A 13,165-nucleotide genomic window follows, 5' to 3' on the forward strand; every position below is an offset into this window, starting at 1 on the left:
CACAGAGTCTGGATGGTTAAATGATTGTCAATTGTTATTTAGAGTGAGAATGTATGATGTGGGTCATGATTATTATGTGACTAGTGATAAAGGTTCAATCTTGAATGTTAACCTTGGTGAAAATTTTTTAGAAGGACAATGACTCATGCGAAATTAAATGTAGACAATTGTTGGGTTATTATGAGATCCTGAGACTTGTAGGTTATGGGCTATTGATATATTTAGAGGGATGTGTTTGATTACATGTGGATGTAGGTTATGATTTAATCTATATCATAGAGTGGCTCTTAATAGTGATTGATAGTGTATGAGTAATGTTGTGAAGTTTTTTATGTATTTAACTATTGTGGTTTGGGTGATTGATATGTTGTTTTGATTGGTCTACAATTCCAAGACCGTGAAATTCATAATATTATCAAAAATGATGTCTTGAATAAAGAAGGTTTGATGAAATATTGTTAAAGAAGTGAAAGATGTAGTGAAACTTAATGAAATGACTACTGTGATCAATTATATGCAATGAACATGTTACTTGAGGGTGCAAGTATGTGAACTATTCGTTGTTGACTGTGGTTGTGATTCATATATTGGATCAGGTGTCACGTAGACACATACACATATTGGATCAGATGTCACATTCCGACACAAACTAATAGTTTGGGTATGGGTTTCATAAGAGAACCATTGTGTGGCTATTATTTGTGAATTGATCTTGACTATATGTGTGATGATAAAAAAACTGACCCGATTATAATTGAGCATACCCATCTTTTGTAATAATTGTTATGAAAGGACCGAGAGTCCAAGTGTTAACATGTGGACTGATATATTTGAGATTGATACTGTGAAACTATATATTGCTCCTAAAATGGTAAATTGGTAATGTGTTTCTGTGTATGCATGTTCGGATTATGTTATGGTTGCTAGATACGTCTGTATCATAGGTATGAGGTCGTGGTAAACAAGTGAAGAGCAGTTGATGTGTTGTTTCTTAAAATTAGTGAGTTAGAGTTAGATATTGATGGTGTCATGTTGGTACACGTGGAAAAAAGGGGATTGGAAGAGAATTCAGAATTTCTGCCTCCGGACAGGCTGCCCTGGCGAGAGGAATCGCGCTATGGCAAGGCTGTCGTAGTGGTTTAGGTCCCTCCATGGCGGGCCAATACGGTTAGAAGATGAGCCTTAGTCCACATTAATGTTGCCCTCCTGCAAGTGAGATGTTAACTATTCTAGGGCCAAATATTGGTTTGAAAGCTAAAGGTCTTAGAGTGGTTAGACAGAGTTAGTAGTGGAGTTCAATAACTCATCTATGTGATAGAAGGGCTAGACCTTGATCTGTATTAGAATTGGCAGCAGACCAACTAAAAGGGATAAGTGTTAGGCTTGAAGAACATTGAGTGGTTATTGGGAATGATAAGAGTTTGTGCATAAAGGTTTGGCGGTGTATTTCCTTAAGAGCATGTTTTCTTCTTGATGATTTCTTTATACTATGCGGCGGGTATCGAATTAACCGATGATGCCTATCAATACGTGTTATTTGTACTGATACTATTTTTGCTATGCCACTTGACATAGTCTGATTGGATGGTCAGTGATGTTTCTTAAGTGAAGACGAATATGATTCACTAACAGTTTCTACTCTTCCTTTCTTATGGTGGGAGTTGTGTCATTACTTTATTTATACTTTAGACTAATATCCTTGGGGTGTTAGAATGTTTCTTGTAATAAACCTTAGAGTTTTAAAATTCGATTATAGTGTATTCCTGACTCTTTATGCTGTTATTTTGGTATTTGTTAAACTTCCGCATGATATTCTGTTGAGGGTCCTCCTGCTTAGGTGTTAAAGTAGGTGTCCGCACGGCACGACGGTTCGATCGTGACAAAAATAGAAATAGTTGGCTGATATTATGGTCTTAAAAGAAACAAAAGTAATATTATAAGGCAAATTTTCAAACATGAACAACCATCTAAGGAATTTACTAAAGGGCAATTGAATTATCTCTATATTTTATTAGAAAACATTGCAAACATCATGCATGATTGTTGATTACATGAATCTCCCAATTCTATGTATATATTAGCAATTTGTCTTCGTATCACAAGCTCTTCTAATTTTGCTTCTGCAACTGCCTGAAACATATATCTATTTGACAATGAGAATATTGCGTGTAAGTAATTAGTAGGGGTGTACAAAAATCTATTCGGTCAATAAATTAAATCGAAAAAAATATTATTGAATTATTGATATTGGATTAACGGGTTTTTAATGATTTTATAAAAAAAATCATCTGATTATTGATTCGATATTGGTTTTTTAATATTGAACTATTAGGTAAATCGATAACCTATTAAGATATTAATTTACTACTTTACCTCTAGTATAGTTCTTTCCATGTTAGTTACTATTGTTTCTATTTTATGAGCATTGTATAAAGTTACATTATTGTCTTGTCGCACCAAATTATTAGAGAAGTCATATAATTATTTTGTGAGCATTTTCGTATTGGTTAAACGGAGAATCGAACCGATAAGAACCAAAAATCGATAAAAAATATCTTATTGAATTGGTTATTGATTTAGCATATTTAAAATCAAAAATCGATAAATCAAACTGATAATACATAAAGCCTAACCGAATCGATCAATGCACACCCCTAATAATTGATGCACGTGCACTTGCTGTCTTAGACTCGAACTATATGTGCAATGTATATACAAATATAAAGAAACTCTCTGAACAAAATATGTGAAAATATTAAAGGTGGCTTTTGAATTATGGATTTGTCTCTGCATTATATAGGACATCATTATCAGAATCATATACAATAAATTTAAAAAAAAAAAAAAAACCTTAAAACCATATAAGGAGACAAAGCAATTTACACCTCTCAACTAATCATATTACAGCTTACAATGAATACAAACATAGAAACTTAAATTTCTAGAAATCAAAGTAACTACCTTCTTTTTCATTTTATACAAGAATTGGTTCATACTTTCCTACACTTCCCTTTTCTGTCACAAGAATTGACAAGGAAAGAAAACTAAAACAAAACAATACAGAAAACAACTAGTTATGAGAACCATTCTCCTAGTGTAAAAAAATATCAGCACTCTAACTAGCTCCTTCTCAGTGATGCATCAGATTATGCACACAAGAGGATCATTAGCTAACAAGGTGTTCCAGCTTTGCACTTGAGCATGCCAGCATAGCGAGTGAGTCGGCCTGCATATGAACCAGGCTTGAACTTGATCTTATGATTTTTTTGTCAATGCAGTTTTTTCCTTATTTTGTGGCCCTGACTCCACAAAGTAAGCTCCATTTAAGAACGAGTCGCCCTCTGATACCCATTGCCAGTTCTTCCACTCGGATTCTGGTGCGTAAGCCCTCTTTGTCACCTTCATTCATTTACCACCAATATCATCTTATATTAGCAACCCACATAGTACAAACCAACAGTGCATACAATTAATATATACAATGTCACAATTAATAGTGTCTTGAGTTGATCAATGACAGGGCCAGGAATTTATGGGATTTGAACCTATTATCTAAAGCAATTTTGAACCATTTTTGCAACTACGAGGGTGTTTGACTAAGCGTATAAGCTGGTCAAACTAGCTTATAAGTACTATTTAGCTTAACATCAGAATCTTCCCTTACATCAAAGGGGTTCAATAGTTTATATATAAAAAGAAACAAGATTTTGTCCTACTGAACCCTCTTGACTCTACATAGCTCTGCCCCTGGTTGATAGATTTGATTCCAGCCAAAAATAACTTGAAGTAGAAGAGCGTGGCATGATAGAGACGATTGCATTACCAAAACTGATTATCTAATGGCACTAGATACTTGTGAACCTACCTGATCTAATCAGATATAAATTTTCCAAAAAAAATGTGATATGAATGGTGAAGCCTACCTGCTTACTATTAGGATTATCGGCAACCTTGAAACGATTACCCTGGCTGATAATGGTTGGATGAGCGCTGCCACCAATCGCGTACATTTTCCAATGAGAGTAGTCATTATTGACAACATGAAAGAATCCCCATCTGCATCTAGGCATCCTCTGAATCAATCCCTCCCCAAACCGATTGAATGCAACTGTGACTTGCATTATTGAATCTTGAGGGAAAGCATCAGTTGCCCCTAAAAGCATCACCTGAATCATCATTTGTGAATGACTATTGAGTAGTCAAATTTTAACTACTAGTATATGACTTTTTTCAAGGTAGTAACTACTAAGAGAGTAACGTTACGTCGTTATGATGATTGAATTTGCAATTAGAAATGGTGATTGCAGTGGAAGCCATGATGACATCAACAAGGCCATCAGTACATTCTGACAAAGTGCAATGATCAATCCAGATATGGTTAGAACCAAAAATGGAAATGCCATCGCCATCGCTCACTGTCCTTAAACCAATATGGTTAACAGAATCTCTTATCATGCCACCAGAGGTAGATATAATATGATGAATCCTGATGTTGTGAATTATGACATTATGCACGAACTGGATCATTAATCCAGCACCATTGCCTATGTGAACAGAGACTCCCCTGCCATCGATTGTCTTATCACTCTTGATCATAAGTTCTTGTTTCAACTTGATCAACATTGATTTCTCAAAGATGATCCACAATGGCTCCTCTTGAATCACAGCATGACGAAGGGTCCCCGGTTTTGGTTCCTGCACGTTATCATCTGAGTCATCGGTGACAACGTAGTGTTTGCCCTCTTTACCACCGGTCGTTTTGTGGCCAAATTGTCTAGCACATTCTTTAGATCCTTCCTATTTTCAGCCCAATTTTTGTCACACCTCCAGCATCTGTCAATTGGCTTGGTTGCCATGCATTTATTTTTTTCTTTAGCAATGAACTGCATAGTGATATTCAACTCATTATTCTTAAACCTATGCAAGTAAAATCAACGGAACAATAACAACTACAATTACGCCTCAATTCCAAACCATTGTACAAACAAGTTAAGTCGCGTTATGATGAAATGTTCATTGTCCATGTCACTCTATTTAAGCTCGTCGCTATCCAATATTACAAAACAAAAAAATTGTTTCTTCGGCGTTAGAGGTTCTCTACATTTTCTTCTGGCATATAAATCTCGAACAAGTCTAAAAAAAACTTCTAGCAAATATTGGATCTAAATAAACATGCTAACATCACAAAAAAAATATCAACTAAATGATATTCCCTCCATTTCACTTTACGTGGCACACTTTCCTTTTTAGTTCATTTAGAAAATCATGATACTTTTAAATGTGAAGAGAAAAAAAAAAACTTAACACTTTCCAGTTTACCCTTAATGAGAAGTTTTTATAACCACATAAATATGACATGTTTAAGGTTTATAGTCACACATATATATGACATGTTTTGGACCGCAAGTTTTAAAAGTCATCATTTTTTTTTCTTAAATTCCATGCAGATTCAAACATTTCACATAAATTAGAATAGATGGAGTATCGGCTATATACATATTTTGTCCATTGAACCCTATTTTTTGCCAGGTCTGGATTCTTTGTTGCCCAGATCGTCCATAAAATATAGCCACACCAGTGTCAAATCCTTAAAAATGCATAGATTTTGGAGGATATATACAACACACATCCCAACGGTATGATTGAAGAGTCCGAGCAACATAATTTGCCAACTTAATTTGCCACGTAGAAAAAGAAAAAGAAAAAGCAAGAAACCACTTACTTTCCAACTTCTTTGTTGAATGTATTAGTAACCTCCTCAGGATTTTGATTGTATGCTTCAAGTGAAGAGTTTAGGGCTTCCAAAGCTTGTTTTTCTAAATATGCATCAAATTCAGCAATTCTGACATGTAAATGTGGGACTAATGAAGCTAAGCATATGAAGTATATTAACAAAATTGAATTCCCACTAACAAAGGCCATAGCTTTTTTTTTATCTTTTATTTTTATATAGTTTTGTAGAATCTATATCTCCTTTACTCTATTCCTATTTCAATTTTCTTTAGTAGTAATTTTTCTTGTGTTTTTTTTTCTTTTTCGGTATTTCTTGTGAATCACCAAAGAAGTTTGCGACTAAGGCCAGAGCTAGAATATAGCTTACTGGTTCCGTCAAATTCAGTATCTTCGATTTATATCTTGTATTTGTTGTTACAAATTCAAATATGTAAAATCATTAATTTGGAACCTTTAAACTAGAATTCCAAATCCATAAACTTCCAGCGACTCGCATTTTGCCTGTTGTTTAGAGGGAAGCCATGTATAAAGAGAATGTTGGTTTATCTATCTATAAATCTTATAACTGAGTTTCTAAAAATTAGAAAATATAGAAGGAAGTACATAGTGATATTTTTGTCAAGAAGAAAAGTCAACAAAAGGAGGCTGTCAAAAAAAGAGAGGCAGAAAAGAAGGAAAAATTTGACAGCAGTAACTTTTTGAATTTCAAAAGGTTGACAGAAAAAAAGAAGAACAACGCGTAAGAAATTTAATGCGTAATTTCTAACGCGTTTTCATCTGCTTATAAATAAAGGGCCTCTTGCCCTCATTCAGATCATCCCAGAAAGAGAGAGTAAGAATACAAAGAGAGTTATACACCAAGATAAATATTGTAGCCTTGAGTGTCCTCTTTAGTAGTTGTTCCTTTTACAAGAGAGAAGTGTTAATTGTTGTTTTCTCCTTGTATTTGAGAGCAGTGTACTCCATATTTAATAGTGAGATCCTTCTACCCCGTGGTTTTTTCCCTCTATCAGTTAGAGGGGTTTTCACGTAAAATTCTCGTATCCAATTTATTTTCATACTACTTGTCATATCAAACTTTAGTTGTGGTGCTTCCTTCCCCCAACAGTGATATCAGAGCCCTCGGTTATTCTGTCTATTTTATGTAAAGGTACTATTCATGAATAGTAAATTTTTGTGAATAGTAAAATTTGGTGAATAGTATTATTCACGTAAATAGTAAATTTCAATGAAGGTACAGTTTGTCACGATTGTTCGCAAAAATATTCAGAAATGGTCTAGAAGGGTGTGAAGCAAATAACAATGTCAAGTACAACAAAGTTTGATATTGAGAAATTCAATGGGACTAATTTCTCATTGTGGAAAATGAAAATAAAAGTGATATTGAGAAAGGACAATTGTTTGGCTACAATTGAAGGCAGGCCCACAGATCTACACTTGGCACTAGCTGATCAAGTGTTGTCTAATGTGGCAGAAAAGCGGAATATTGCATGTACCTCGGATGATGGCGATAATTTATGTAGTGAGGCAATATCAAATAATGAAGGCAGAAAATATTTCGCTGATGTCTGGATAATGGACACAGGGAACAACATAGCACATGACTTCCCGAAGAGAATGGTTCCATCAATATAATCCTATCTCGGGAGGGTCTGTGTTCATGGGAAACGATCATGCTTTGGATGTTATTGATATTGGATCCATCAAAATAAAGATGTATGATGGCACGGTACGCACCATCCAAGAAGTACGACATGCAAAAGACTTGAAGAAGAATCTATTGTCTTTAGGACAACTAGATGATAATGGATGTTCATATAAGACTCATGGTGGAGTTATGAGAATATCCAAAGGAACGCTTGTAGTGATGAAAGTGGAAAAACTTACTGCAAACCTATATGTGCTTAAAAGTGAAACACACCAAGAAGGAGAAACATCAACCGTGTTAGCAAGTTCATTTGAAGAATCAACGATGATATGGCATCATAAATTTGGCCATATATCGGAATGAGGTTTGAAGATTCTTGCTGAGCAAAAACTTCTTCCAGGGCTCAAAAAGGTTTCACGACCCTTTTGTTAGCATTGTGTTACCAGTAAGTAGAATAGACTGAAGTTTAGCAGTTCCTTTGCTAAAAGCAAGGAAATATTAGATCTGATCCACTCTAATATTTGGCAAGCACCGGTGGAGTTCCTAGGAGGAGAGAAATATTTCGTGTCATTCATCGATAATTATTCCATGAGAAGTTGGGTGTATCCAATCAAAAGAAAGGCAGATGTTTTTCCAGTTTTCAAAGAATTCAATGCGCGGGTGGAACTTGAATCTGAGAAAAAGATCAAGTGTTTGAGGACAGATAATAGAGGAGAATACACTAGTGATGAATTTAATATCTTCTGTAAACAAGAAGGTATTAAACGGCAGTTCACGGTGGCATATACTCCACAACAAAATAGAGTAGAAGAGCGGATGAACAGAACTTTGTTGGAACGGACAAGAGCTATGTTGGCAACTGCAGGGTTGGAAAAACCATTCTGGGCAGAACCAGTCAAACCCTCTTATTATGTGATCAATCGATCACCATCAACTGCAATTAATTTGAAAATGCCAATGGAGATGTGGACAGGAAAACAAGTTGATTATTCTCGCTTACATATATTCGGAAGTCCTGCTTATATTATGTACAACACCCAAGAAAAATTGAAGTTGGATCCAAAATCCAGAGAATGCATTTTCTTAAGGTATGCTGATGGAGTCAAGGGTATTGCTTGTGGGTCCCACAGCCCGCAAGGTGCTAATCAACAAGAATGTTGTATTTATTGAAAACAAGATACAAGCAAAAGAAAGTAGCATTTCTAAAGAAAAATCAGAAACTACTACAGTTGAAGTTGAAGAAATAGAAGAAGTTCCAGTTTCTTTTGAAGCAGCACCAGAGCACGAAGAAACAGAGCAAGCTGAGATCAAAACTCCAAAAGTTCGACGGTCAACTAGGGATAGAAGAGAACCAGCTTGGCACTCAGATTATTCTTTGGAGAGCAATATTACATACTATCTATTAACAGAAGATGGAGAGCCTTCAACTTTTTACGAGGCTATGAAAGGCCAAGAATCATCTCTGTGGGTGGCAGCAATGCAAGATGAAATTGAATCTCTTCATAAAAATAAAATATGGGATCTTGTTCAATTACCAGAAGAAAGGAAGGCCATTGAAAACAAATGAGTCTACAAGATCAAACGCAATGGTAATGATCAAGTGGAGAAGTATCATGCAATATTGGTGGTGAAAGGATTCGCTCAGAAAGAAGGTATAGACTTTAATGAGATATTTTTTCCGATGGTTCGACTCACAATAATTTGAGTGGTCCTGGCGATGTGCGCTACATTTGACTTGTACTTAGAGTAGTTAGATGTGAAAACTACATTTCTTCATGGAGAACTTGAAGAAGAAATTTATATGCTCCAACCAGAAGGTTTTGAAGAACAGGGAAAAGAGAACTTGGTTTGCAGGTTGAACAAATCTCTATATGGTCTCAAACAGGTGCCGAGATGTTGGTATAAGAGATTTGATTCCTTCATTATAAGCCTTGGATACAATAGACATAGTTCATATCCTTGTGTTTATTACAAGAGACTTGGTGATGAAGATTTTGTTATTTTGCTGTTGTATGTTGATGACATATTGGTAGCAAGCCCCAACAAAGATCGTCTGATAAATTTAAAGGCACAGTTGGCTAGGAAATTTGAAATGAAGGACTTGGGACCAGCAAACAAGATTCTAGGGATGCAAATTCACCGAGACAGAAATAATAGAAAGATTTGGCTTTCTCAAAATAACTACTTGAAGAAAATTTTGAGACGCTTCAAGATGCAAGACTGTAAGTCAATTTCTACCCTACTTCCTATTAGTTTCAAGTTATCCTCAAGTATGAGTCCTAGCAATGAAGAAGAGAGGATGGAGATATCTCGAGTATCGTATGAATCAATAGTGGGAAGTTTAATGTTCACCATGGTATGTACAAGACCTGACATTGCACAAGCAGTAGGAGTGGTTAGTTGATACATGGCTAATTCTGGTAGAGAGAATTGGAATACTGTTAAGAGGATCTTGAGATACATCAAGGGTACCTCAAATATTGCAATGCGTTATGGAGGATCAGACTTTACTGTTAAAAGTTATGTTGATTCAGATTATATAGGTGATCTTGATAAAAGTAAGTCCACCACAAGTTATGTATTTACTCTTGCTGGAGGAGCTGTAAGCTGGGTTTAAAAACTGCAATCTATCATGGATACATCTACGAAGGAAGCAGAATATGTAGCAGCTACACAAGCTAGCAAAGAGGCAATATGGAAGCAGATGTTACTGGAGGAGCTCAGGCACAAACAAGAGAGGATTGCTCTATTTTGTGACAGTGAGAGCGCTTTGTATCTTGCAAAGAATCCAGCATTTCATTCAAGGACAAAGCACATATGAGTTCAGTATCACTTTGTCTGTGAGAAGGTGGAAGAAGGCAATGTGGATATTAAGAAAATTCACACTAATGACAACCTGGCAGATATGTTTACGAAGCTGATCAACAGTAACAAGTTCATATGGTGTCGATCTTCTATTGGCCTAGCAGAAATATAACATTGCAGTAATTGGGTAGAAAGGATGGTGTAAAGATTTAATTGATTCTCAATTAAATATTCAAGTGGGAGAATGTCAAGAAGAAAATTCAACAAAAGGAGGCTGTCAAAAAAAGAGAGGCAGAAAAGAAGGAAAAAGTTGACAGCAACAACTTTTTGAATTTCAAAAGGTTGACAGAAAAAAAGAAGAAAAATGCCTAAGAAATTTAACGCGTAATTTCTAACGCGTTTTCATCCGCTTATAAATAGAGGGTCTCTTGCCCTCATTCAGAGCATCCCAGAAAGAGAGACTAAGAATACAAAGAGAGTTATACACCAAGATAAATATTGTAGTCTTGAGTGTCCTCTTTAGTAGTTGTTCCTTTTACAAGAGAGAAGTGTTAATTATTGTTTTCTCCTTGTATTTGAGAGAAGTGTACTCCATATTTAATAGTGAGATCCTTCTACCCTGTGGTTTTTCCCCTCTATCAGTTAGAGGGGTTTCCACGTAAAATTCTCATATCCAATTTATTTTCATACTACTTGTCATATCAAACTTTAGTTGTCGTGCTACCACCCCCCCCCCCCCAAAAATAAAATTTTTTTTACCAAACACAATAGAATTAGAGAAAGAAACAAAAATAGGCGTGTACCACGGGGGTCCAAAGACTCAAAATTGACACATATGTTTTACTAACTAAATTTTCAATGTTTGTTTGAAAGAATTCTGTAAACAACAAATTTTCGAGTCGCGAAAAATAAATAATCAAGACCAGAAAAATTGGAGCCACAAAGTGTAATATTTAATTTCAAAATGTAGTGCGTTTTACAATCTCTATAATAATTCTCTGATTCTTCAAATAATATGAAATATGTTGGACTTGAATTTGATTTAGAATCAAGGGCTTAAACAGCTTGATCTTGAATCTTCGTCTTCAAATTTGGATTTGAATTATTCATCACGAACACTTGTACTGTTATGAAGAGTAATAAATATGAATAAGTACTTTGATCTCGAACTTTTTGATATTTGTCTTTGTTCTTGATCTTGAACTTGAACTTGAATTTGATTACTTTGAAGCTTTGTAGAGAATTTGCGGTCTTTGATCCACGAGCTCTCTTCTTGCTTCTTGTTCTTGAAAATCTCCCCTCCTGAAAATAATGAGGACCCTTATTTATAGTTGTAGGGAGTGGTATGCTTGTGTGATTTGATTGGTCGATTTGAATTGACCAATCAGATTATTTTTGGTGAAAAACTTTAATTTGATTGGTCAGAACATGTCACATATACACGTGGCATTATTCTAGTGGCTCATTTAATTTGACTTAGATTGCCACATAATTTCAACACGTGACATGATTTTAGTGACTTATTTAATTTGACCAAACTCGCGAGTTGTTCTTCAATAGTTGAGGCGATAGTCATCATCGCTTGGATGGCCGTTATGGATGATGGAATGAAGCACGGATTTTTTCTCAAATTGAAATTTGTTTGAAATAAGTTACGTGGAGTGACTGGGGTAGATCTTGTGATCAAGACATCATCTTCATCTTGAATAGTGCAATTTTTTGTGTTAAAAGGACTAAGTCGAGCCAATGTCTTTTCAACAATATCAGCTATATTTTCTCCTTTTTCCAATTCATTCGGAAAGAATCTTGCCCATTTGAAGATGGAAGATCAAAAATAGGAACTGATGCGGACGGCACTTGAAGTGCTTGTTGTCCTAGCAAGTTTGCTCTGTTCCTAGTGATGGGTCCCAGACTTCCCATAATAGCATCCAATATGTTCTCCACCTCAGAGAAAAATTTGGAATCAGTAGCCTTAGCAATAATAGTCCTAGAGTCAAACTTCTAAGATGTCATTTAAGTATTCTTGAGGTTTGATGATCGATGTAAAGAGATGAGAGGTAGAGATTGTCCCACTGGGTGTGCCAAAATTTGTAAACAACAAATTTTTGAGCCGAGAAAAATAAATAATCAAGACCAGAAAATTAGAGTCATAAAGTGTAATATTTAATTTCAAAATGTAGTGCGTGTTACAATCTCTATAATAATCCTCTGATTCTTCAAATAATATAAAATATGTTAGACTTGAATTTGATTTAGAATCAAGGGCTTGAACAGCTTGATCTTGAATCTTCGTCTTTAAATTTGGATTTGAATTATTCGTCACGAACACTTGTACCGTTATGAAGAGTAATAAATATGAACAAGTACCTTGATCTCGAACTTTTTGATATTTGCCTTCGTTCTTGATCTTGAACTTGAACTTGAATTTGATTACTTGAACTTTATAGCTTTGTAGAGAATTTGCGGTCTTTGATCCACGAGTTCTCTTCTTGCTTCTTGTTCTTGAAAACCTCCCCTCTTGAAAATAATGAGGACCCCTATTTATAGTTGTAGGGAGTGGTATACTTGTGTGATTTGATTGGTCAATTTGAATTGACCAATCAGATTCTTTTGATGAAGAACTTTAATTTAATTGGTCAGAACATGTCACATATACACGTGGCATTATTCTAGTGACTCATTTAATTTGACTTAGATTGCCATATAATTTCGACATGTGGCATGATTTTAGTGACTTATTTAATTTGACTTGGATTGTCACATAATTTTGGCACATGGCATGATTCTAATGGCTCATTTAATTTGACTTGGATTGTCATATAACTTTGACACTTGGTGTAATTTTAGCGACTCATTTTATTTGACTTGAATTACCACATAACTTTGACACGTGATGTGTTTTTAGTGGCTCATTTAATTTGACTTGGATTGCCACATCATTTGGATTATTTTCTTGAATTTAATATAGTCCAAATTAAA

The 13,165-nt window shown here is 35.1% G+C and overlaps 1 pseudogene; it reads right to left on the reverse strand.

The window, feature by feature from the left end:
- Window positions 1-3,170: 3,170 nt before the first annotated feature.
- On the reverse strand, window positions 3,171-5,922 carry LOC129885072 (pectate lyase-like; annotated as a pseudogene).
- Window positions 5,923-13,165: the final 7,243 nt, after the last annotated feature.

The sequence above is a fragment of the Solanum dulcamara genome, chromosome 4 (genome assembly GCF_947179165.1).
Source record: "Solanum dulcamara chromosome 4, daSolDulc1.2, whole genome shotgun sequence".
Lineage (NCBI taxonomy): Eukaryota > Viridiplantae > Streptophyta > Magnoliopsida > Solanales > Solanaceae > Solanum > Solanum dulcamara.